Source organism: Psammomys obesus, unplaced genomic scaffold (genome assembly GCF_907164565.1).
Source record: "Psammomys obesus unplaced genomic scaffold, mPsaObe1.curated_primary_1811, whole genome shotgun sequence".
NCBI classification, from domain to species: Eukaryota; Metazoa; Chordata; class Mammalia; order Rodentia; family Muridae; genus Psammomys; species Psammomys obesus.
This window is the reverse complement of record NW_026585894.1, coordinates 22,831,692-22,857,031: the sequence shown is the minus strand read 5'-3', so window position 1 is coordinate 22,857,031 and position 25,340 is coordinate 22,831,692. Positions and strand designations below refer to the sequence as shown.

The following is a 25,340-nucleotide window of genomic DNA, read 5'->3' as shown; positions in this document are numbered from 1 at the left end:
CTCTGAGCTTGTTAACATTAAGAACACCGTCTAAAAAGTATAAATTTGGACTGCACAGTGCCTCACATCTAAAAAGCTTTTATTTTGCATTTTAAAACAATCTTCATTATGTTTATATTCATGCACATGCTAAGATCCTTGATATGTTTGTGGACCATTTTCATTTGCTATTTTTTAATTTTATTTTATTAATTACACTTTATTCACTTTGTATCCCATAAGCCTCTCCTTCATCCTCTCCAGATCCCACCCTCCTTCCCTCTTCTTCACACATGCCCCTCCCCAAGTGCACTGATGGGAGGTCCTCCTCTCCTTCCTTCTGATCTTAGTCTATCAGATCTCATCAGGAGTGGCTGCATTGTCATCTTCTGTGGTCTGCTAAGGCTGCTCCCCCTTCAGGGGGAGGTGATCAAAGAGCAGGCCAATCAGATTATGTCAGAGGCAGCCCCTCTTCCCATTACTATGTAACCCACTTGGACACTAAACTGCCATGGGATACATCTGGTTCTAGGTTATCTCCATGCCTGGTACTTGGCTGGAGTATGAGTCTCTGGGAAGACCCTTGTGTTCAAATTTTCTGGTTCTGTTGCTCTCCTTGTGGGGTTCCTGTCATCTCCAGCTCTTACTAATTCCCACTTCTTACATAAGATTCCATGCACTCTGCCCAACAATTAGCCTTAAGTCTCAGCATCTGTTTTGATAGTCTGCAGGGCAGAGCCTTTCAGAGGCCCCTTGTGGCAGGTTCCTAGCTTGTTTCCTGTTTTCTTCTGATGTCCATCCTCTTTGCCTTTCGGGATGGGGATTGAACGTTTTAGTCATGGTCGTCTCTCTTGATTAGTTTCTTTAGATGTACAGATTTTAGTAGGTTTATCCTATGTTATATGTCTATATGAGTGAGTATATACCGTGTGTGTCTTTCTGCTTCTGGGACAGCTCACTCAGGATGATCCTTTCCAGGTCCCACCATTTACCTGCAAATTTCATGATTTCTTTATTTTTCATTGCAGAGTAATACTCCATTGTGTAGATGTACCACAATTTCTGCATCCATTTTTCAGTTGAGGGGCATCTGGGCTGTTTCCAGCTTCTGGCTATTACAAATAAAGCTGCTACAAACATGGTTGAGCAAATGTCCTTATTGTGTACTTGAGCCTCTTTTGGATATATGCCTAGGAGTGGTATGGCTGGATCTTGAGGAAGCGCTATTCCTAGGCTTGAATTTTCTCATGACAAACTGAATATTGGCAGATCAGCAATTAGAGTTTCTTCTTCTCTTTTTTCCTAAAACACTCGTGATTTTCCTAAAAAGAAGAAAGGTGAACTTTATATAGAAAATGGTGGCTTTACTTTTATATTAAAGAATTATCTCCCTAAACTGTTGTTAAATATGGATCATAAATCACAGATTCAAAATTGTTTCTAGTATTTTTCTTGTACTAGGAATGCAAAGAAATGAGTATCACAGCCTTCCCATAGTAAATAAATGAACTCCTGAACAAATACTTAAACCAGACGTTTGAAAGAAAACTAGACATCCACACTATTTCTTTAACATATGGTGACTTAATATTTCTCTATCTTAGTAACCTGAGCTTTTTTTTATTTTTTGTTTGACATTTTCACAGACAGACAGACAGATCGCTACATACATATAGTTTATTTATTCACTTTATATCCCAAACACAGCCCCCTCCCTCCTCTCAGCCTAGTCCCAGCATCCCAACCTTTTCCCTCATTTCCTCCACCCTTTGTTTCAGAAAAGGGGAGCTCCCCTATCAACCCACCCCAGCACATCAAGTCAGCAGAGGCTGTCTCTGACAAGGGACTGTGTTGCCTGCTTTTGGATCACTTCCCCCTAGCAAGGCTGCCTTACCTGGCCTCAGTGGAAAAGGCATTTTCTTAATTGTGTGAGGTCCCAGCTAGGCAGGTGTGTCTGGGCTGTATAAGATGGGTAAATAAGCAAAGCAGAAGGAGAAAGCCAATAAGCAGTAATCCTCCATGTTTTATGCTTCAAGTTCCTGTTCTGAGCTCCTGCCCTGGCTTAACCTCAGTGATGAACCTATAACCTGTAAGCAGAAATACTTTCCTACCTGAAGTTGCTTTCGGTCACAGCAACAGAAAACTAACGTTTTGAATACCTTTTGAATAGTATCTGGTTCTGAAGTTCTGTCATTTGGAAATTAGGATGCTGTGAATAGCCAACGATTTCTTTGTTTTTGGAACTTCCAGCCTCAATACGCTTAGAATACATTTAATTAAAAATTTCCTTTGTTATATGTTATGCTTTTTTTGTTGTTGTTTTGTTTTTTTGAGACCGAGTTTCCCTGTGTAGCCCTGGTTGCCCTGGACTTGCTTTGTAGATCAGGTTGCCCTCGAACTCACAGAGATCTGCCTCCTGAGTGCTAAGATTAAAAGCATGTGCTACTACGCCCAGCTGTGTTCTGCTTTTTGTAATTGTGGATTTTTCTTTTTATTTTATTGTTATTATATATTTTTTTTATTTTACCTGTGTTTGACATCACTTGGAGTTTTGCTACACTATTGCAGGCTGTAAGAGCTGTCCTGCTACCTTCTAGACAATACTTTTGTTACAACGTGAAAAAAGAAGTACATCTTGGAATTGAGAAAAGTAGGTAGTGTTGAAGGAAGGTCACTTATGGGCGTATAGAGCAGTGCTATTCAGAGTGTACCTTGATGGCTATTCTGTGAATATGTTATTGATTTACAAAAATGTAAGCACAAAAATAACAGTAAGTGTTGAACTTTTGTGCAATTAAACTGTGTAATTTTTTGCCATTTGAGTTTAATAATACAAAATTGGGATTGGCATTTTGTGTGTTTCTTATTTCACTTTTCTGTATTGATAAATCAATAAGTTATTTTAGGAAAGCAGCAATCCATGATGCATTAGAAATAAAATGAACAAAATCAAACTAGTCCTTTACCAGTGACAGTTTCTATGGTATTGATCCTAATGCTTCTCAAATGTTGACAACCATTGAATCACCTGGAATGCTTAATAAAATATAAGATAGTAGCTTTACTCAGGGATGGAGGCAGGGAATGGGAGAATTGGCTTCTCTAACAACTTCCCAGATGGTATTCATATTTCTGCTCCAGGGACACTTTGAAAATCCATGCTTAAGATCACCATATTACTGGCTGCAGAAACTTTGTTCCAGAGTGGCTTGTTGTACAGAAGCTCCTGATGCTCTTTTGAAAGGTTTTCTTCTTCCCTTGAAGAGATATTGACTTCTCAGTGTGAATCTTTTCTTGGAGATTGTTAGAACACCACTGACTTTCAGAAATGACAACCTCAGGAGAGGCTACAGAATATGTTTGGTCATGTTTGATGATATGTTCACACTCTTCTTCTAAGGGTATGTTTTACTTCTCAGCTGAATTGGTGTCATGATTGGGTGTAAATAAACTCTTGGTTTTTCTGGAAAAAAAATGTTTTAGACAGTCTGTTGACAGCACTGTAGAAGACTGTTCAATAGCATAGATGCCTGCGGTAGCCTTTTCTTGTGGTTTAAAAGACACAGCACATTAGACTTTGAAGTATTTTGTTGCCTCATGGAGGTGACATAGGCACTTTCTTGGTGAAAATTTGCATTGCATATCCACAGCATGCTTTCCAATAATAACTATTATCACATGTCATCCTGAAGAGCATGTACTAACCTTAAAAGCTTTTATAAAATGACCTTCAGGGGAAAACCATCTTTGGACTTGTCAAATACATCAATTGCTGGTGTTGCAGGCAGAGTAGCACTCCTTCCTGTCACTCTAACAAACATGCAAATCTTTGCAGCATGCATATTCACTCTAAATATTAGATGTTGTGTGCCCTTCACTGAAGTTGCAGTAACTAGCCTCCCATGATTCTGCGTTTTATAACTTGTGAGATATTTCTTCTCAAACTCCTTGCATCTGCCTTGCCTGGGAAACATGCTAGAGTTCTTGGACGGGGCCTTACATTATTTTTTATAGGATTCTCTTGATGCTAGCGTTTCTTAGTCTAAGTACCACGTGTGAAGTGGCAAGGTGATTAGTAGTATTGAGCTTCTTTCATATGGGAACCCCTCTTTTGAACAGTAAGTGGGATAATAGTATAACTCTCTACTAGAAACTGATCCTAGTTGCCCAGAGTAGTCTTGACCTGAATCCTTAGATTCATAGAACAATACTATTTAACTTCTAAAGATTATTCACCTTAAAAAAAAAACCACTCCTTTTATATCTTTATACTTTGGGATATTTTTACCTTAGTTGTTATGATTTCCAAGTTCATGAGCTGAGAGTATCACACAGTGATAGAAGATATGCATATCATTGGAAACAATTCTCATCAAAATTTTGTCAGGTTTATTTCTAACAGAAAATGCTGTTGGAGGGAAGGTTATCATGAATGTCATATTGAAGGTAATTCTAAAACATGTTATCAGAGAAAACCTCCCACATATGAGAAAAGACAAATGAGGTCTTTGTAATGTGTTACTTAATGATGCCCTCAGCTTTCATTTGTTAACCTTCAACTAGCTATCAATGGCCAGTGGTGCATGACATAAATGCTGAGTGCTATAACAAAATGAGCATTTCATTTCATTGTTTGGCTTGGTTTTGAGTGAAACATGAAATATTGAGAAATATTTTGCTTGTATATGGCCATTGTACTCGCTGTTTTTTTGTGTCAACTTGACACAAGCTAGAGTCATCGGAGTGGAAGGAACCTCAGTTGAGGAAATGCCTCTGTGAGATCCAGCTTTAAGGCATTTTCTCAGTAAGTAATCAATGGAGGAGGGCCATTGATTAATACCCCTGGGCTATTGGTTTTGGGTTCTATAAGAAAGCAGGCTGAGCAAACCTTGGAGAGCAAGCCAGTAAGCAGCACCCTTCCATGGCCTCTGCATCAGCTCCTGCTTCCAGATTCCTGCCCTGTTTGAATTCCTGTCCTGACGTCCTTCAGTGATGAACAGTGATGTGGAAGTGTAAGTTAAGTAAACCCTTTTCTCAGAGCTTGCTTTTTAATCACGGTGTTTCATCCCAGCAATAGAAAACCTAACTAAGACAGACATCAGGTTATATTACTGTATAGTACTGTAAAGTATTATATTACTGTAAAGTAACAGGGATGTTTCAGACAATGAAATATACTCATGTAATGAATGCTGGATTCTTTTCCTGACCTAATGTATCATTTAGCAAGGTTTTCAGCTAAAAGTGTTAAAAACAAACAAACAAAACAAAAACAAAAACCCTGAATTGTAGCGGCTTGTATAATGAGTTTTCTAATGCATAAAGAATTCTGGAACCCAGAACTCAAGGAAACAAAGGCTGGCAGATTTCTGTGAGTTCAAGGCCAGCCTAGTCTACAAAGTGAATCCAGGACAGCTAAGGCCATGCAGAAAAACCTTGTCTCTAAATAGATAGATAGATAGATAGATAGATAGATAGATAGATAGATAGATAGATAGATAGATAGATAGATAGATGAATGAATGAATGAATGAATGAAAAGTCTGGAAGTAGGCAACTTGGCCATTGTTCAATGAGTGACTGATGTACATGCCTTTGTCTGTACACTTCTTTCCTTCCTCCTCCTCCATCATGGTTGCAGAATGTATGCCAAAGCTGCAGATACCATGTCTGTCTTCCAAGTGAGTAAAAGTGAAAAGGTTCTCAGATTACCAGAAGAGCAGAATCTGTCTAATAAATCTCTAGCTAATTTCTCCTCCAAAGTGAGATACAGTTATCACATGGCCACTCAAGGATATTAGAATAAGCTTGCATTGGTCTGAGTTGCCTTGAAACACATTCAAAACCAAGAAAGAATTCATGGCTTCCTTTAACTTTTTAAAATTACATCTATTTATCTATCTATCTATCTATCTATCTATCTATCTATCTATCTATTCTGAGTGTGGCATTTTTTAGGGGGTCATACTATCAAGTTGGTATGGAGGTCAGAGGAGAACTTGCAAAAGTTAGTACTGTCCTTCTAAACTGTAGGACTTGGGTATTGAACTCAGGTCATCAAACTTGGTGCCAGTTGCCTCAAACATCTTCATAGCCCCCAAAATGTTTTTTTTTTTTGTATGCAAAAGTAACTGGAAGTAGAATTGCCTTTCCTACTGTGATACAAATTCATCCTGTTGTTTTCAAAATGCACTTTTCATTACTCTGTTTAGCAGAGATATTTGATGTTGGGAAGAAACAAAGGTTAAACAGGTTTTCAGTATCCAAACTCCTTTTTCGTAAAGCGATATATGTCTGTCTGTCTATCTATCTATCTATCTATCTATCTATCTATCTATCTATCTATCTATCTGTCTGTCTGTCTATGGTGTTCTGAAGACACAAAATCTACCTGGATTCCAAAGAAAACATAAATGGTCCTCACACCCTGCATACAAATCTGTTTTTTAAATTAACAGCAGAATTTTCCAAGTCACAATCATGGTGCACCCCCCTTTACCCTGCCATCTTTTTAGAAAGTCAAATATTGAACATCTTGTGTTGTCAGCTTAATGAATCCCTAATGATTCTGAAAGAAAACCTCGCATTATTAATTATAATTAGAATGCCTCTTAGGATGCTTCAAGATTCAGCTGTTGATAAAGAGCAATCAATAAGTTTTGTTTTTCTAATGAAGCAGCATGGAACATGAAAATCTTAAGATCATGTATATTTTCTCTGAAAAAATATGCTTTGAATATTGATTGCTTTTATTCTAGTATTTTTGGTGTATTTCATTTTAAGTTTTAGGTAACCTTCTTTACCTTGTCAACTAATGCTAATTAGATTTTTATTTGATTTTTCCTTCTGTTAAATCTAACTACGTGGGGACTGGAGATAGCTCAGAGGTTAAGAGCAGTGGCTATTCTTCCAAAGATCCTGAGTTCAATTTCCAGCAACCACATGGTAGCTCATAACCATCTATAGTGAGATCTGGTACCCTCTTCTGATGTTCAGGTATACATGCAGGAAGAATGCTGTAAAAATAATAAATAAATCTTTTTAAAAAAATCTAACTACCTGTCTCCATTTAACCTTACTAAAATACAGCTAAAATAATTTAGCTGTTACTGTGATTTAATTCTTCTTTAGAAATTGAAAATTTCATTTTTGTAGTGTTTTTGTGTGTGTGTTCTTAATAAAAAAACCATGATTTTTACAGTTAAAATCACACGTTAAGTGTGGTTTTATAATATTTTGAAGGTAATTAACTGGCTTAATCCTCTCTGTGCTTTTTTGGATCAGAATTAGCTCATACATTTTATTACCTATAGTATAGTTAATGAACGAAAAGGAATGATTTCAGCCAGATGTGGTGTTGCATGCCTATAATCCCAGCACTTGGGAGGCAGAGGCAGGTAGAAAAGAAAAGTAATGATTTTCATACATTGCACATATTCTAAAATTTCTGGACAAAAATGAGATGAAAGGCGAATTAATTGTACTACACTTATCTTAAAAAAAAATAGGTATGTTTAACAAACTCCCATATAAAGATTTTCAGGGAATAGTGACCATGAAAGAACGTGGCAGTCTTCTTTTGAAAACATGTAGACTCATGTTGGTTCTTTCTAAAGAGTTTCTTTTCATGCTTTCAAAAGGTAGTGTAAAATATTTTGTACCCGAACCTAAATGATGGGCATGGTCCTGGTGGAACAGGGTGGCAGAGATATCAGAACTAGAATTTCAGAGAATTTACTGTGGACTTCAGAGCACATAACTTGAAGTTATAGCTTCTAGGGGTTGTGGACATGGGAATGAAATGCTGTTCTTTAACTTCATATTGCTTCCACTTTTTTGGTTAACATGTAACTGTAAGCTTTGCCCCCTCTTTGTTCTGCACAAAACTTGGAACTTGTTTGAGTTGATACTTTTTGACAAGAGCCCTTTGAGTGAAAACCGAAGACCTCAAACTGCAGGTAAAAGACAAATATTTTAAAATCACATTCATCACTATATTTGATGCCCAGTAAATTGACAAATGAATGAAAAATTTCTTACTGCACTTGTTTGAATTGATGTTGCATTGTGCCTGCTTTTCTTTGTTTTTAATCATCTTGTATTGAAAGACTTCTTGTTATGACTTTGAAAAGTTCTAGAAATATTTTGAACTTTTTTTTAGGGCACAAAAATTAAAGGATATCTTGTATGTCAGTAAAGAGGGGGTGGAAGTGAATGGGGAATGAGGAAGGAAACAGTGTTGAAGTTGATCATCACAGACACTTTCAGGTTTTAAATTAACCTTACATATTGCTGCCTAAGAAATAGACAATGAAATGGGTGACTATGCTATTCTTGGGAGGTGAAAATATTATCTCAGCTTTATAAAATGATGTTGCAATGCTGAAATGATGCCAGCTTCCCTGCTGGGCAGCCTGCCGACATTTCACCTAGGCACTGGGTTTTCTGTTACTCATCTGTGACCTTCCTGCTGTTCCCATTTTGCTAAAGGCTCGGTCTCTCTCAGCCATGTGAGAATATGTCCTTTGTTGTACTTGAGCAGAGGAGGATTCCAACATTTCAATTGCTCTTTTCCTGGTGAGTTAGAGAGACAGAGAGTGTAAAGCAGGATGGTAATTGTTGGGCTCTCTGGCCAAAAGTTGAGGACTCTCCTTAAGCTAAGCACCACATTTTTTTATATCAGTGGCCTCTCTCTGGGTCCTTCTGTTTTTGAAGTTGTAGTCAGATCTGCCCTTGTTTTTAAAGGTGCTGTGTGATATTTCACAGCTGTTTTAACATTGCAAGTCCTATTGTGAGGAGTTAACTAGAGAACTTTTTCAAGACAGTCAAGCCTGGATTACATTGGTCAGTTATTTATTTCCACATAGTAAATGAAAAATTTGTGGAATATGTGATATTGTTACTATTGCTCACAAATCTGCATGTCATCTGCTGGTTCTGATATGTGACAGGCTTGGCTGATCTTGCTGGATTTCCTCATGTATCATTAGTTAGTTTCAAGAAGAACTAGTTCTAGCTAATCTAGTTCAGTTAGCCAGTTTGGGGTAGAATGGTAGGATAGGGATGACCAAATTCCAAGAGTAGGGATGGAAGCACAGAAGATCTCTTGAGACAACATTGTATTGAACCACTCAACGCATATGGCCAGTCCAATTTTGAAAGGCGACAACAGGACTCTCTCTCTCTGTGTATGGGAAAAACTACAAAGTAAAATTACAGGCAATAGATTTAAAGAGGGAAGGACATTAGATAAATTTTGCAGTATGCCAACATACATGATGCAGCAGGATATGGTTTACTGGGAATTGAATGCATGGATGTGTGTTTTCAGAGTAGTAGAGTATAGAAAGATATGTCTGGTGCGAAAGGTGTGTAAGGCAGGTCTTGAGCAGCATCTCACACTTGTATAAGTGTATATACTTCACCTCTTCTTGGGGATGTTAAAAGAATCCCAGCCTGCTTTCTTCACTTCACAGGTATCATGAACTATTTACCAGTACTTTCTCAGAGCCAGTACCAGGTATTACATGTCTATTAACCCAGAGTGAGACCAGATGGATGTGGTGTGGTGCTCACTAATACATACTTGTTATTTTTTGTTTGTCTTCAGAGCAAAAAAAAAAAAAAAAATGGATAGTGCTTATTTAGTCCAATCATTAAGCTATTATGTTGTTACCATCATTGTTTCATCCTTAAGACTGAATATTTATATTATAATTTAACAGCTGTGAGTAACCCTTCCTGCCAACACAATTACAAACCATTTAATGACTGTGATCATCAGTAGTCAATGCCTTTTGTATATTCACTCATACTTAACATTATCTTAGTCATCTTACTCTTGTTCTTAATTCAGTTTATCCTCTTGATAACATGCAGGGGTCTAAATGATGGACAGCACTTCCTGGCGCTACTTGTATAGCCTCAACTCCTGTCTGTGCTTACCCCAACTCCCATGTGGTTCAATTGGATCCAGACACATTATCCTTCTTAGTTGAGAAACAGGTGCACCCCACCTTAAGCTATTGCACAAACTATTTCCTCCGCCTAACAAACTTTCCTTTACATGTTGCTTTAATCTCCTCATCTTCTTTACTTATTTGGTCAGATAACAAGGCCTATACTTAAAATGGAAAAAAAAAATAATGAAAGGACTTGATTCCCTGGGGAAGTTTTCCAGAATCCAAAATTATTAAACTGATTACATTCCACATTTTAAAGGCTTCTTGAGTGCTAATATATACAAGTATGCCTAGTTTTATATGGTGTCTGGAATCAAACTCAAGACTACTATGTTAAATGTACATTTTCCCAACTGAAAAACATACTGAGTAATCAGTTTTCTACACTGCTCTCAAAAGTTAAGCAGGTTTAGGACTGTCTGAAAAACAGAGGATAAGAAAGTCAATCAGTGGACTTGGCAAGGGGCACGGTGGAGATGAGGGAGGGAGGGACTGGGAGGGAATGAGGGATCGGGACATGGCTGGGATATAGAGTTAATAAAATGTAACTGATAAGAAAAAAATAAAATTCAAAAAAAAAAGAAAGTCAAAAAAAAAAAAAAAAACAAGGCCTATACTTATTTCCTTATTTATTTCAGCACACTATGACCCTTTCACGCCAGTACCCCAAGCTGTCTTTTTTGTTTCACGGTGCCTATTTTTCTTAACATTATTGCCACTGGCATGTTACGTGATTTACTCACTTATAAACTATATGTTGTCTGATCCTCGTTATTCATGTGGAAAGTATAGATCTAAGCCCAGTTTAGGATCTATATGATTCACCAGAAAAGCTCAAAAGATCTGGCATATAATCATAACCAATTATATTGGGGAGAGAGAAAGCAGAATGAATAAAAGCAAAAAGTACATGGAGTGAAGCCTAAGGGAAACTAGATTCAGGCTTTCTAGAATCTTCTCCCAGTGAAGTAAAAATATGCACTTAATTCCCCTGGAAATGAGTAGTGACAGCACAAGTGAAGGATTGTTCACCAAGGAAGCTCATTGGACATTCAGTACCTGAAGATCTTATTGGAGTCTGTTCAAGTAAGGACCCTTTTACTACCATGTACCAAAATTCCAGATTCTCAAAATGATAGTTAAGGTACAGCGAGACTTTCTTAGTCCTGAGAATGGTTGCACCATGCAAGAGTCTAAGCTTTTGAACACAAAGATAATATTTTAGATCTGAAAATATCTTTTTCTTTTTTAGAAAATGGGTTCCAGGAAGGTTAAAAAGCAATACCAGAGGGCATAGGTGCAGAACTGGATTATGTAATCATTCAAAGCATCCAGGTAAGAATATGGCAATATAAATGCCCAAAAAGCATGTCTTAGGTCTTCAAAACAAAATATGTAAGTAATTCAGAACTAGGGAGTGGCATAGCATTTCCTAGAGGGGAGAAACAGTTAACATAAAAGTCTTGAAAGCTATTTCTTTGGTTAATTGCATGTAGACAGTTTGCCTTTGATCAAAATCCTTTAAACATGAATAAAGGGATTATACATGTCCACTGTTAAAACAGACAACATGTTGCAAAATACTTGTGGTATAATACGTTCCAACAAAGCTTAGAAAATAAAGATGTTGACTTGGCTTTGGACTAAGTTTAGTAGTCATCTCCTCTGCTAACAATTTCTTTACAGCTTTGCCGCAATAATATGGTATATTCAAACTGTGCTGTGTATGATCCTTTAATGTCACATACTGGTGGATATGGATCTACAATGCCAAAGTCCAACTACCTTCAGCAGAAAGCAAGGGTGCAGAAGACTTTGTTGACATTTAGGAAGCATTTTGTTCTTGGAAGCCTTATTAGCATATGTTCCACATAAAAATTTTTCATGTAGTCTGAACATTCCATGTTATCATGAACAGCATCCTTTCCTGTGCTACAAAGGTCTCAATGGCATACACCTATTCTTCTTCCACTCTTATAGCTTCCCCTCCTTTCACAATGGACATTGTTTTTTTCACCATGTATTCTATATGGCCCAACTGAATGTCCATTTAAATTATGGATGTGTTTCACTTGATATGTCTTCTAATCTATGTCTACTTCATAGGATTCCATAACTTTTTGAATGGTCTCACTGACATTGCAGAGACAAACGTCAATCCTAGCATAATTTATTCCAGTATTAGTGGCATCTTTTACTGCTTTTGATATGTCATATTTGGGATTTAAAGTAACAATAAATCACAATTGATCTACCACATGGAGGAATATGTGTTCGATAGTCTGTCTTACAGATGTCATCATACTTTAAGACTGCTGTATCACCAGCGTTGGGAGTGTGATATGCAGCACAGTTATTGAGGGAACACCCAGTGGGAAATACCAGGCCTACATTTAACCCATTCACTTTTATTAGCTTGTGAGAACAGTCATCCAACTTCTCACAGATTTCTATCATTGTCACCTCAAGCTTGATCCAGCTCATAACATATTTTCTAACTTGTCATTTGCTTCTGCAGCTTCTCAAAGGTCACTCCAAATCTCTTCACTAGCATGATCTGATGCTTTTTCCTCTTCACTTGGAGTTCTCCAAGTAGCTGTTCACCCATCTTGTGTGGGTGGGTGTTCACACTCTTGTCCCTTGTGAAATACACCATTATGATACAGGTCACATATTAGAACTGAGGGAGGGTTTGTTTGACCTTTTGGTCCTCTCCTCTTTCTTCTTCTCCTCCTCCTTTTTCTTTTTCTTCTTCTTCCCAGTTGCACCATCACCATATCCATCTTCACCATCATCATCTCTCACTTTCTCATCCAATGCTTGTCTTTCCAACTGTCTTGCTACCTCATTAACCGAGGCTCCTGATTAAAGAATCAGGTTCTTATATTGACATAGCCCCTTTGCCCTTCTTCTTTTTCCGTTTTTTTTTTTTCTTGGCAGTTTTCTTGGCTGTGCTGTAGGTTCCTTCTTCCCTGTTGTCTGGGTCCAGGTCGCCATTCAGGTGGCTCCCAAAGGACACTGCCTCCTCGATACCTACCACGTAACCTGAAAGAGTGTAACGAAGTGAGGATCATTTTTATATTATTATTATTATTATTCCATGGTGTATCCCTGAGAACCATGTGTAGCAAGCCATGGGTTATCAATAAGTGCTGGTTGAACGAATGGATGAAATACAGTGTTAAATTCTCTGTGGTAGAAATAGCATACAAAGGAGGAAAGATTCCCTAACTTATTCTCACATGGAATTGGAATTGTCAGAAGTTTACCTCCTACCCAAGCAATTCCGTGTCCAGGGAGACTAACATCAGCCTAGTTTCCATACTGTAATAGGACTTTGCGATGGTTTCACATGGAAGTGTATCTTTCAAAAGCTTTTAAAGACCTTAAGATGGAGTTGTTCAGCCAATGAACTGGAAAATTCTTCAAGAGTTCCTTTGCTCAGGAGCACCATGACTAGAGTAATCTAGTTATCTCTTTCATGAAGTTCCAAGTCTCTTGCTGTGTTGTTTTCTCTTCTTTTTGTTTTACCATTGTTAGTGCCCAGCAGAGAATAAAGTGTTCTATTGCCATTAAACATTTTTTAACTAGTTAGGACTAAAGAGTGGCCCAGGTGTGCCTGTGACTTTTCCTGGGTCTGGTTGCGGCATTCATGTTGACAATGCCTGTCATCTTTTAATGATTTTTTCTTAAAAGCAAAATGCCATGCCATGGATTTCCCTTGCATATAGAGTACATTTCCTTCTCTGTTCTGTTTGCTGATCCTGGAACATTTTTCATTGTGACTATGTAAGCTTTTCAGTTTACCTATTATCCATGACTTTTTAGTAAAAACCTCATTTTTCATTTCTTGAATTTGCTCAGTATAGAAAGATTGAACTAATTTCAAAGCTGTTTGTCTCAAGATTTTAGCTCATCTGGAAAGTCTGTTTCACCATAAATTTGCTTGTCACATTCTGAAGTTTTAATGGATAGAATGAATCATTTGTTTAAATTAAACCAATAGCACCCAATCTGTGCTCTGTATTTTCTGCTTAAGATTGTTCTCAGCTCACAAACTACTCAGTTGAATTCCTCAGCAGAAAACAATGAATGATTTCTAAAATGAGTGTCACAGTATCATGTTAAACTATGTCTTACACTTGTCATTAAAATTAACTTAAATATTATCGCAGTAATGTATTGAAATATTAATACAAATATGTATTACATTCAAATCTTACTAACAATTCTAACAAATGTTGGGTTATTTTTGTGCAGGGAGAAATATTTTTATGAATTGAAGAGTACTTATGAATCTCTTGAAAATTACAGAAAATAATTTCACCCCAAGAGTCCCTAGTAGATCAAATGCATTAATATTTCTGGATATGACACAATAAATTCTAGAAGAGATGAACTGCCAAAGAACATTCATCAGCAACTTACAGTGATCACTTGGCTTTGAGAGAAATGTTTTAAATACAGCTTCTAGTTATTTGAGGTAGTTAGTCATTTTGACAAGGTTGCATTAGCCTTTCCTGAAACATTAAAAAAAAAAACTTACATAAAAAACAAAACAAAACAAAACAAAAAAAAAAACGGAGATGAGCTATATAGAGTGATTCAGACCTGTGATAGCTGTGTTTGGGAGGCAGAGGCGGGGGGGTCAAAAGTTCAAAACCAGCCTCAGATACATAGTGAGTTGAATGCCAGCCTGACCTACAAAGAGACCTTAACCTAAAAATACCCTCAACTGAAGTCACATATCAAAATACTATAGTACTCAGCTAGAGCTCTTGACTATGGTGATTTTTGTTACTTTCTGCAGTGTGAATTTCAGCAAGGACAATGCTTTTAATTTTCCTGAATACTAGAGTGGGAAAATTTCCTGATAACAAGATTAAATTTGAAAATCAGATTTTTCCAGTGGAGTTTAAGTATTACATCACATATTACTGTGATAAAACACCTTGACAAAAATTAACTTGAAGAGGAAATTATTCCATCATAACAGTTTGTAGTCCATCTTCTAGGGAAGTCAAGACAGAAGCTCAAGGCAAGAACTTGGAGGCAGGAACTGATGCAAAGCCATGCAACAGGGATCCTTACTGACTTACTCTTCATGGCTTTCTTGCTCAGCCTGCTTTCTTATAGCACCCAGGACCTGGTACCATCTCAGGAGTAGCATCACCCACAGTAAGCTGGTCCCTCCCATATCAAACATCAGTCAAGAAAATATTTTGTATACAGGCTTGCCCACCGGCCAATCTAGTGAGGACATTTTCTCAACTGCAGTTTCTCTTTGCAAATGACTCCAGCTTAAGTCAAGTTGACATAAAAATAGCCAGTACAGATGAAATATGATCTATAGCTAAAATGGTAACAACTGTGTTAGTCAGACTTTTTGTCCCTGTGGCAAAATACCTGAGAAAGCAGTTCAGTGCAGGAAGGGTGTCGTTTATCTCATAGTTTCAGAAGCTTCTGTTCATAACCAGTGTGTGAAACATTGTGATGATAGGAGCATGTATGTTCTAGAATAAAGTAGCTCAGCTCATAGCAGCCTGGAAGCAGAGAGGCAGACACAAAGACCTGAAATAATATATAACCTTCAAAGGCACCCCCCAAAGCCCATTGTTTTAAAAGACCTGGCCTTCTATAGTTTCCACCACCTCTCAGTAGTGAGAGACTCAGTGAATGAGTTCATTCAGTAGATCAGAGAACTCATGCTTCAATTACTTCCCCAAGTCATTTGGCTAGCAATCAAACTTTTTGGAGGTAAAGCTTCGGGATGATGGGGAACACTTCATATCCAAACTATAGCAATATTTGTCCTATCCACTTCTATCCAGCAAATTTCCATAACTAAAATGGGCCCATATTTTTATGTATTTTCTGTTTTCAACTTTGATATCATAATTTAATTACAACATTTCTCCCTTCTCTTCTCTCTCTCCAAAGCCTTCCATATACCTGAATACCTCCCTGTTCTCCTCCAAATTCATAGTCTTTTAAAAATAATTGCTATTACATGCATATATGTATTTGTGTCTATATATATGTATGTGTTGTACATATATTACATATAATATGCATCTATATTATACATACAACATATAATATATCATATATATGTGTTTTATACATACAAATGTGTGTATTTGTATTCCTAAATGTAACCTATTAAGTTTGTCTAATGCAACCTGTATGTATGTTTTCAGGTAGAACATTTGGCACCAGAAAACCAGTTGGTGTACTCTTCTGTAGGGTAGACCAATTCTCCTGCTCCCAGCTTTCCTCAATTGCCCATAGTTCTTTGTGTGGGTTTGAAGTCTCTGGGGCTTCTGTCTATTGAGTCTGGTATGATCATTGGTTAGACCCTTATTTTCTTGCTTAAATCCCCCTTTATGGTTCATTTCACCTTGCTAAAGAAACAAAATGTATTCATATATATATATATATATATATATATATAATACATATATTCTATATATATATTATAAGAATACAAAATGTATTCTTATAATAGATAGACTATTTCATGATTATGGGAGGAGAGAAGAGGAAATAGAGAAGGGGATAAAAACAACACAGATATATTCTGGGACTTGAAAACACTGAAGTGTGAAAGAGTGTTTTAACAGCTGCAAATGACAAAGAAATTGCAAAATACTGAAGGGGTTTGAAGAAATGTTATTGTGGACTGTTAATTGACTTATTGTACACTGAAATATATTTTTTTAATTAACTTTGGCTGTTAAAGGAGGCATTACCAAGATTGGACCATGGGGGTTCGAAGAATTATTGGGTTTACCTAATGTACCCAAATCTCTGTCTCCGCTGCAAAAAAAAAAAAAAAAAAAAAAATGTTTTTCAGAGAGAAAATTGAGTTTCCACGGAAACCTGGGTGGATGGGATAAGGGCAACATTATCAGTTAGCAAATACTTAGGTCACCTGAAAGCTCTTGCTATGGGTGACTCAGGAAATTCTCCCTGTTGTTAAAGTAGGATTAGAAAGAGAAGTGAAAGAATGGAGATACAGGAGAGGATTTGACATTGCAACTGTAATAAAAGGAGAAAATACACTGTCTTAAAGGTTTGATAAAAAACACACATACACACAACTTTGAGTATGTTTTCTATTCCCCACAAACAAAGTATATTTGTTATCTACAGCTGTATTTTTAAAAATGACTCCAAAATTTAACAGCTCAAAATAACAACAATCATTTAAATTTGCTCAGAAGCTTGCAATGTGGGTAGGATTCAGCAGGCTGGGTAACCTCCCCGCTTTCTTCTCTGAGTCAGATGAAACAGAAGAAGTTGCTAGCATTAACCAGTCACTTTCCCAAACAGCCATGGCCTGCCTCAGCATATTAAGAAATCCACCAAGTTTAGAACTTTTCCTACATGTAGCTATATGTCTATTGTCTGTGTATGTATTATGTATGTATGTATGTATGTATGTATGCATCCATATACTCACACCACCCCACATTTCTTATTTTGATTTTTCTACCAGAAAGTACACTCTGAAATAAGATTTTGAGAACAGTTTATTTAAAGGTGATTCCAGCTATAACACTGAAGGAGTATGTCATCATAGGGAAGGTATTACTGTGGAAAACTGGGCTTTAACCCCAAGGAAATGTTTGCTAGATGATGTATAAATGCACCCAGAAGTGTCCTAAATGAGGAATGAGACAGTTAAATATGTTTATCACTTGTTGTTCTTAATTGCTGAAGAACATGACCTCTGATACTTTTAGTCTGACCCAAATCAAAGCATAGACATGGCAGAAGCCAAAGAAAGTTAGGCATAGCTCGACATGGTGAAGCCTGCTGGGTATTCCAAGACAAAGAAATAATACTAGAATGGACCCTTCTCTATTTTGTTTGGGTTTATTTAATGAGAGAGTCTCCTATATATCCCAAGCTAGACTTGAATTTAAAGTTCTCCCGTCTCTACCTTATGAGTGCTGAGGTTATAAAAATACCCCACCACACTCAACTGTCTCCTCTTCTCACACGGATACCCTGTCCCCTGATAGCTCCTTTCTTTCGTTGCTATACTAATTTCTTTTTGGCCTACACCTCAAATTTTGGTTTGAGATGCCTCTGCTTACCTCACCTACTCTGATTTGTACTATATTCCACATTTTCCATAAATATAGACCTAATCATTCTCTCTTTTATAAACCTAAGAGATAAGGACACATAGTCCCTTTCTTATATGGAATGTGGAAAGTTATCTTCAGTGATCAGTGAGGCGGTTTGAATGAGACTAGCCCACACAGGCTCATATGTTTGAATACTTGGTTCCCAATTGTTGGAACCATTTGGGAAGGGCTAGAAGGTATAGCCTTATTGGAGCAGGTGTGTCACTGGAGGTGGGCATTGAGATTTCAAAGGACAGTGCCATTTTCAGTCTTTCTCTGCCTACAACTTGGGTATCAAGACGTAAGCTCCCAGCTTTTCCTGTGCCATGATTTTGCTCCCCTATCATGGGCTCTAACGCTCTGAAACTGTAAGCCTCAATTTAATTTTCTTTTATAGGCTCTCTTAGTCATAGCTTTTTATCGCACCATTGGAAAAGTAACTAAGATACTCAAGATCAACATGAATGTAGTTATAGATAGGAGTTCAAAAGAATGAATGAAAGTCCTGATACCAACTATTTCTTTTTTAAGAGAAGCTGACAGATTACAAGCATAACTTGACTAACTAGTTGTAAATATCTATGGAGAGTCAATAGGCTAAGAAGTTTCAGAGCATAGACTTTGAAACCACAATGATTGCATTTAAGTTACAGTACTCCCAATAACAGTCTGGAGGTACCTCCATTGCTGATCTCAAGCTATACTACAGAACAACAATGATAAAAACTGCATGGTACTGGCATGGAAACAGACTGGTGGATAAATGGAATCAAATAGAAGACCCAGAAATAAACCCACAGACCTTGGGATACTTGATTTTGACAAAGAAGCCAAAACCATGCAGTGGAAAAAAGATAGCATCTTCAACATATGGTGCTAGTCTAACTGGAGATCTACATGTAGAAAAATGAAAATAGATCCATCTTTATCACCCTGCACAAAACTAAAGTCCAAGTGGATCAAAGACCTCAACATAAAACCAGACACACTAAATATGTTAGAAGAAAAAGTGGGGAAGAGCCTTGACTTCATTGGCACAGGAGACAACTTCCTGAACGAAACACCAACAGCAAAGGCTTTAAGATCAACAATCAATAAATGGGATCTCATGAAACTGAAAAGTTTCTGTAAAGCAAAGACACTGTCATCAGAACAAAACGCCAGGCTATAGACTGGGAAAGGATCTTTACCAACTCTATATCTGACAGAGGACTAATATCCACAATCTATAAAGAACTCTAGAAGTTAAACACCAACAAATCAAGTAATCTAATTAAAAAATGGTGTACAGAGCTAAACAGAGATTTCTCAATAGAGGAATATTGAATGGCAAAGAAACACTTAAAGAAATGCTCAACATCATTATCAGGGAACTGAAATTAAAATGACCCTGAGGTTTCACCTTACACCCACCAGAATAGCCAAGATCAAAAACTCAAGTGACAACACATGCTGGAGAGGATATGGAGAAAGGGGAACCGTCCTCCATTGCTGGTGGGAATGTAAACATTTACAACCACTTTGGAAATCAATCTGGAACTTACTCAGAAAATTAGGAATTGTACTAATCAGGATCCAGCTATACCACTCCTAAGCATATATCCAAAATATGCTCAAGTATTCAACAAGGACATTTACTCAACCATGTTTTTAGCAGCTTTATTTGTAATAGCCAAAATCTGGAAACAACCCAGATGTCCTTCAACTGAAGAGCAGATTCAGAAATTGTGGTATATTTACACAATGGAATACTACAATTAATCAGCAATTAAAAACAATGAAATTATGAAATTTAAGGCAAATGGCTAGAACTAGAAAAGATCATCCTGAGGCAGAAAGACACACATGGTATATACTCACACATAAGTAAATATTAGACATATAACATAGGATAAGCATACTAAAATCTGTACACCTAAAGAAGCTAAGAAGAAAGAGGACCCTAGGGAAAATGCTCAGTCCTCATTCAGAGGGGCAAATGAGATAGAAATTGGAAGATGGAGAAAACAGGGAGCAGGATAAGAGCCTACCACAAGGGGCCTCTGAAAGACTCTTCTGATAGGAAAATGGAAGCAGATGCTGAGACTCATAGCCAAACTTTGGGCAGAGTGCAGGGACTTTTATGAAAAACTGGAGATAGAAAGACCTGGAGGGGACAGGAGCTCCACAAGGAGAGCAACAGAACGAAAATGTCTAGGCCCAGGGGTCCTTTCTGAGACTGATTCTCCAACCAAGGACCATTCATGGAGATAACCTAGAACCCCTGCACAGATGTAACCTATGACAGCTCAGTCTCCAAGTGGGTTCCCTAGTAATGGGAACAGGAACTATCTCTGACATGAACTCAGTGGCTGGCTCTTTGATCCTTTCCACCTGGAGGGAGCAGCCTGACCAGGACACAGAAGAAAACAATGCAGACAGTCATGATGAGAACTGATAAGCTAAGTTTAAATAGAAGGGGAAAAGGACCTACCCTATCAGTGGACTATGGGAGGGTCATAGTGGAGAAGGAGGGAAGGTGGGGCTACAAGGAGAGGAGGGTGGGGTTACAGCTAGGATACAAAGTGAATAAATTATAATAAATAAAAAGGAAAATAATAAGAGTCATAGCAACAGCACATCTGCTATGAGATTGTGTATCCAAGAAATGAGAAGGAACTTAAAAAAATAAAACAAAATAAATTGCAATAATCCTTGCTTATTGTATGACCTATGACTGGAACTTTCTGTGTCCCCATTATCCTTGCTTGTTGTCTGTTGCTGTGATAAAACACAGAACAAAAACAACGTGGGGGCAGAAAAGATTTTATGTGGCTTATAGGTTACAGTCCATCAACGAAGGAAGCCAAGACATGAGCTCAAATCAGGAACCTGAAGACAGGAACTGAAGCAAAAACCATGGAGGAGTGCTCTTTACTGGGTTGCTCTCAATGGCTTGCTCAGCTTCTTATGTAACCAGAGACCACTTGCTCAGATGCCCATAGTGGGCTTGGCTCCCCCACATCAATCAGTAGTTTTCAAAAATGCCCCCACAAACATACCCACAAGGCCAGTCTGATAGCCCATAGTCATTTCTTTCCAGGTGACTTTACTTGGTATCAACTTGACAAAACCTATACATCATACCCATTTTCCTCATTGGTTAAATGTACCTATTTACATTTACATAGACTACATATTAGTCTGTGAATAAGATTAGATAGAAAATCTATTTAATTACTATGAGTCTTGGCAGTTAATTGATGTTGAAGAACATAAATTGTTGTTTTGATTCTTGTTCTTAGTCCATATTCTGAACCTACTGAATCATGACCTCTGAGGATGGAGCCTGGAAATCTCCATTTCTAAGCAGCCCCTTTCTCATTGCAATCCAGATATATCAATCTACTTTCATTTCTATTGTTATGATAAAATATTCTGACAAAAAATAAATTTAGTAAGAAAAGGGCTTTTGGCTTCTACTTCCAGGTCACAATCCATCATTGTGGGAAGTCAGGGCAGGAACCATGAAAGAATGCTGCTTGCTGGCTCCCTCTTTGTCTCATGCTCAACTAGGTTTCTTATATAGCCCAGGACTAGCTTCTTCCTAATGGTACTACCCATAGTGCTCTGTACCCTCCTATATCAATAAACAATCAAGAAAATGCCATATAGAACTGCCCAGGAGCCAATCTGATGGAAGTTATTCTTCAGTTGAGGTTCTCTTTTAAAAGATGATTCTAGGTTGTGTCAGATTGAAAATAAAAGCTAACTAAGACAATCATGAAGTTTAAGTATCACTGCTCTGGATGGAATGGAAGAGAAATAGCTCAGAGGATGTCAAGACAAGGTTAGTTGATGCAGCTGAACCTCATTTTTCCAGCATGTTTGAGAGTAATTTACTTTAAGAGAGTTCCATAGATAGTTGAGACTCTCTCCTCGTTTTAAATACCCAATGTCAAAAGTTAAAAATTGGTGTGTTATTTACCCTCAACACTGAATGATATTGCATTGTGCAGCAGACAGTTATGGAAATGTCCATGTACCGATGTGTGGTGTCATCAGATGACCAGGTAGAGAAAAAAGGTTTATTAATTGTTTCACTAAGGCTCCTCATTCTAGTATTGTTGAGTATATGAGAAGGATAAAAAGACCATGTCCCTGCATTTGTGAGGCCCACTCTCAAGTTCATCAGAGACCAAGAAAATGTGATAAGATTTACTATTTTATCACAAGTAGTAGGTCAGGTTTTGGTTTTATCATAAGGATGTTTTAAGAGCGTTAAAGTACTTGGCTCCTGACTTTTTATGACTTTGGATGACATTCACTGTTGGGGGTTGGTCTAATACTTGTATACTGATGCTAGTTACTGGCCCTCAAGATCTGGTTACTGCCTGTGTACACCTATCCTTGTGTAAACCTACATGATTGACTGATAAAACAGCCTATACCTGGGCAGGACAGAATGGGGTAGGCGTGGTTAAGGTTCCCAGTCTGGTGGAAAGAGAGGAGAGAGGAAGATGTGACAGTAGGTTAGAATGCAGAAGGAACAATATGGTCAGGGAGGAAGGACTCCAATGATGGCATGGATGGAAAAAAACACCAAGATAAAAATATAATCAAGTATCTTGGGATTATGGATAGAAGGTAGATGAGATGAAGATGGCTAAAGCAGATGGCACTTGATGGGGGTTGGGAGGCAGATGGTAAGGTTATTGAGATAGCATTGGTAGACATATCTGCTCAGTACAAGGTAAATAGGCAATTATAAAATCTAATAGGTGTCTCTGTGTTATTTGTGATAGCAGAATAAATAATATCAATGAGATAATTATAGGGCTAATAGTAGATAACAACATTTAACCTAAAACTCATTTTTAATTTACAACAATAATTCACAGTTTCATCTAATGTGATAGGTTGGAAGTAGAGGTCTTGATTTTCTGAAAGATTGCTCTTCTCAAAAAGGCCTTCTTTGAACATGCCGTCTAAAGTAGCATACCCTGCCTCCTCACAAGCTCTGAACTTTTCATATTATGCTTCTTTGTGGCACTTATTTACCTGATATCATGGTACATACATTTGTTTCTGCTCTATAGTCTATTTTTCTATAATACAACGCAGGAGTCAGGAGGGCAGGGGTTCTGTCCATTTAGGAAGCCACTGTGTCCTACAACCATAACATCTCCTGTCTGCATATAGGCTCATAAGATTCATGGTATGAGTGATAATAATGGCAAATAAGAAGCTGGACTCAGTGGGTTTCATTCCTAATACCTGATGGCAGCTTGCAACTGTCTGAAACTCCATTCCCAGGGAATCCAGTGCCCCTTCTGGGCTCTGTAGGCACCCAGCACCCATGTGGTATACAGATGTCCATGCAGGCAAAACACTCATATACATAAAAGTAAATAAATGTTTAAAAATTGAAAAGTAGGTTTTCTTTTTATTGTGGTTTACCTTACATGTAATAAAACACACATACCTTCATAGTTTGATTCATTGAATGTTGTAGCATGTGCATGCATTGTAACTCACCACCACTCACCAAGCTCCTTCATATACTGCCAGGTCAGGATGTCCCCCAGAAGATAACCGCTTATCCAAACTTCACTGATCATTGATGCATTTTTCTGACTTTTGAATTTTATATAAATTGATTCTTGTTTTTCATGGTCTTGTGTCTCAGCCTTGTCAACATTGTGTCGAAGAAGTTCACCATGATCTGAACTGTAGAAGTTCATGCCTTTTTTACTGTCTGGTCTGTAATTTCCACCAAGTGAATGATGTGCATCTATTTAGTCCATTCTATTTATATGTAAGCTGTTGTGGAAAATGAATTTTGAGATTGATTTCATGGCAACTGTATTGGGTGGAGTTTTTTTCAATACTTCATTTTGTCAGCTTTACATTTCTATAAATTTCTATTTTCACTTACAGCATTTTTAATTTATTCTTGGCTCATGATGTCTGTCCAAAACTAAGTCAAACTTATAAAATTGCTACTGTACTGATTGTATAGAAATCCCACATTCCTTCTGGTTCATCTCAGGACATAAAAGCAGAATACTCACTTGCTCTTTTACCTGAAACCCTTTTCTTCTTCAACCCCTCTTTTGTCCTTGATTCTTGTTTGCTTTTTGCCAACTTATTTCATTTAATCACTAAGTCAAAGTAAGTCACTTTGTTGCTTACCCACTAAGACTAATATGGGCCTAATGTGTTTTATAGCCATAGTTCTCAACCATGGCTGTACATTATAATTACTTGGGAACTTAAAAATATCATATGCCTAGGCCCCACTCTGAAACAGTTAAATCTGCATCTTTTGGGCTGAGACTCAGGTCCATGTTTTTGGCAAAGCTCTCTAGCCACTCAAATGGATAGCCAAATTTGAGAGCCATTGCATGAAAAAGATCATCCTATGAAATAGTGCAGACATGTAGGATTCCACTCAACCCCTCACCCACATCAGGCAAAATCAATTTGTTTCCACACAGCTTGCCAGATGGAACTCTCTTCAATGCTGTCAGCTTTACAAATCTCAGAGAGTAATTTATATGAGATCTGTTCTGTGTTAAAACAGAGAAGTTAAGGAATGTATTTTTTTATTCCAACATATTAGTCATTTTGTGATGTCTGACAAGTTACAATTTTGAGTCTTCATTTAAGCTCGAGGCTCTTGGTAGGGAAGCCTTGACTAACTGTCTCAATGGGTGCTTAGGAGACTGTTGTGACCTTTCCTATTTCCAATGGGGACCACAGGTAAGCAGAATTAGATCCAAGTAAAAAATACTGTAAGATAAGAATCCATTAGCGTAGGCTGGTGTCACAGTCATTATCTTTTTGCATAATCCTCTCCCAGAATCCGTATAGCACAGGCATCTATTATTGTATTCTTTTCTTTTCCCTCCTTCCCTCCTGTCTCCCTCCCTTTTTTCTTTTCCTTTCTTTACTCATTTTTATTAGTTCTTTGAGAATTTTGTACAATGTGTTTTGATCACATTCATCTCGTTTCCTTCCTCCAATTCCTGCTTGATCCACTTTTCATTCCCTACCCAATGTGGTGTACTTTTTTTTTTTTGTCACCTACATGACAGTATTCAACTATATTCTGTCCACTGCAGCCCACAGTTTACCTTTCTGTTCTGAAGAGGTGGTCTTTTCTAGTGTATCTTAGCCTTTGGTTCCTAATCTTTCTCTCTCCTAACTGCTGGATTACGGTTTAAGGCAACACACCTAGATTTTACTCAGTACTTTCTACTTTTGTTATTCATTCTCT

At 37.5% G+C, this 25,340-nt stretch overlaps 1 protein-coding gene and 1 pseudogene across 1 annotated transcript in view; one reads left to right on the top strand and one right to left on the bottom strand.

Annotated features, from left to right (window-relative positions):
- The window catches only part of Lancl3 (LanC like family member 3), a 133,584-nt gene that overhangs the window by 34,795 nt on the left and 73,449 nt on the right, over positions 1–25,340 (top strand). The window lies entirely within an intron of this gene.
- LOC129670908 (methionine aminopeptidase 2-like) lies at positions 11,591–23,802 on the bottom strand (annotated as a pseudogene).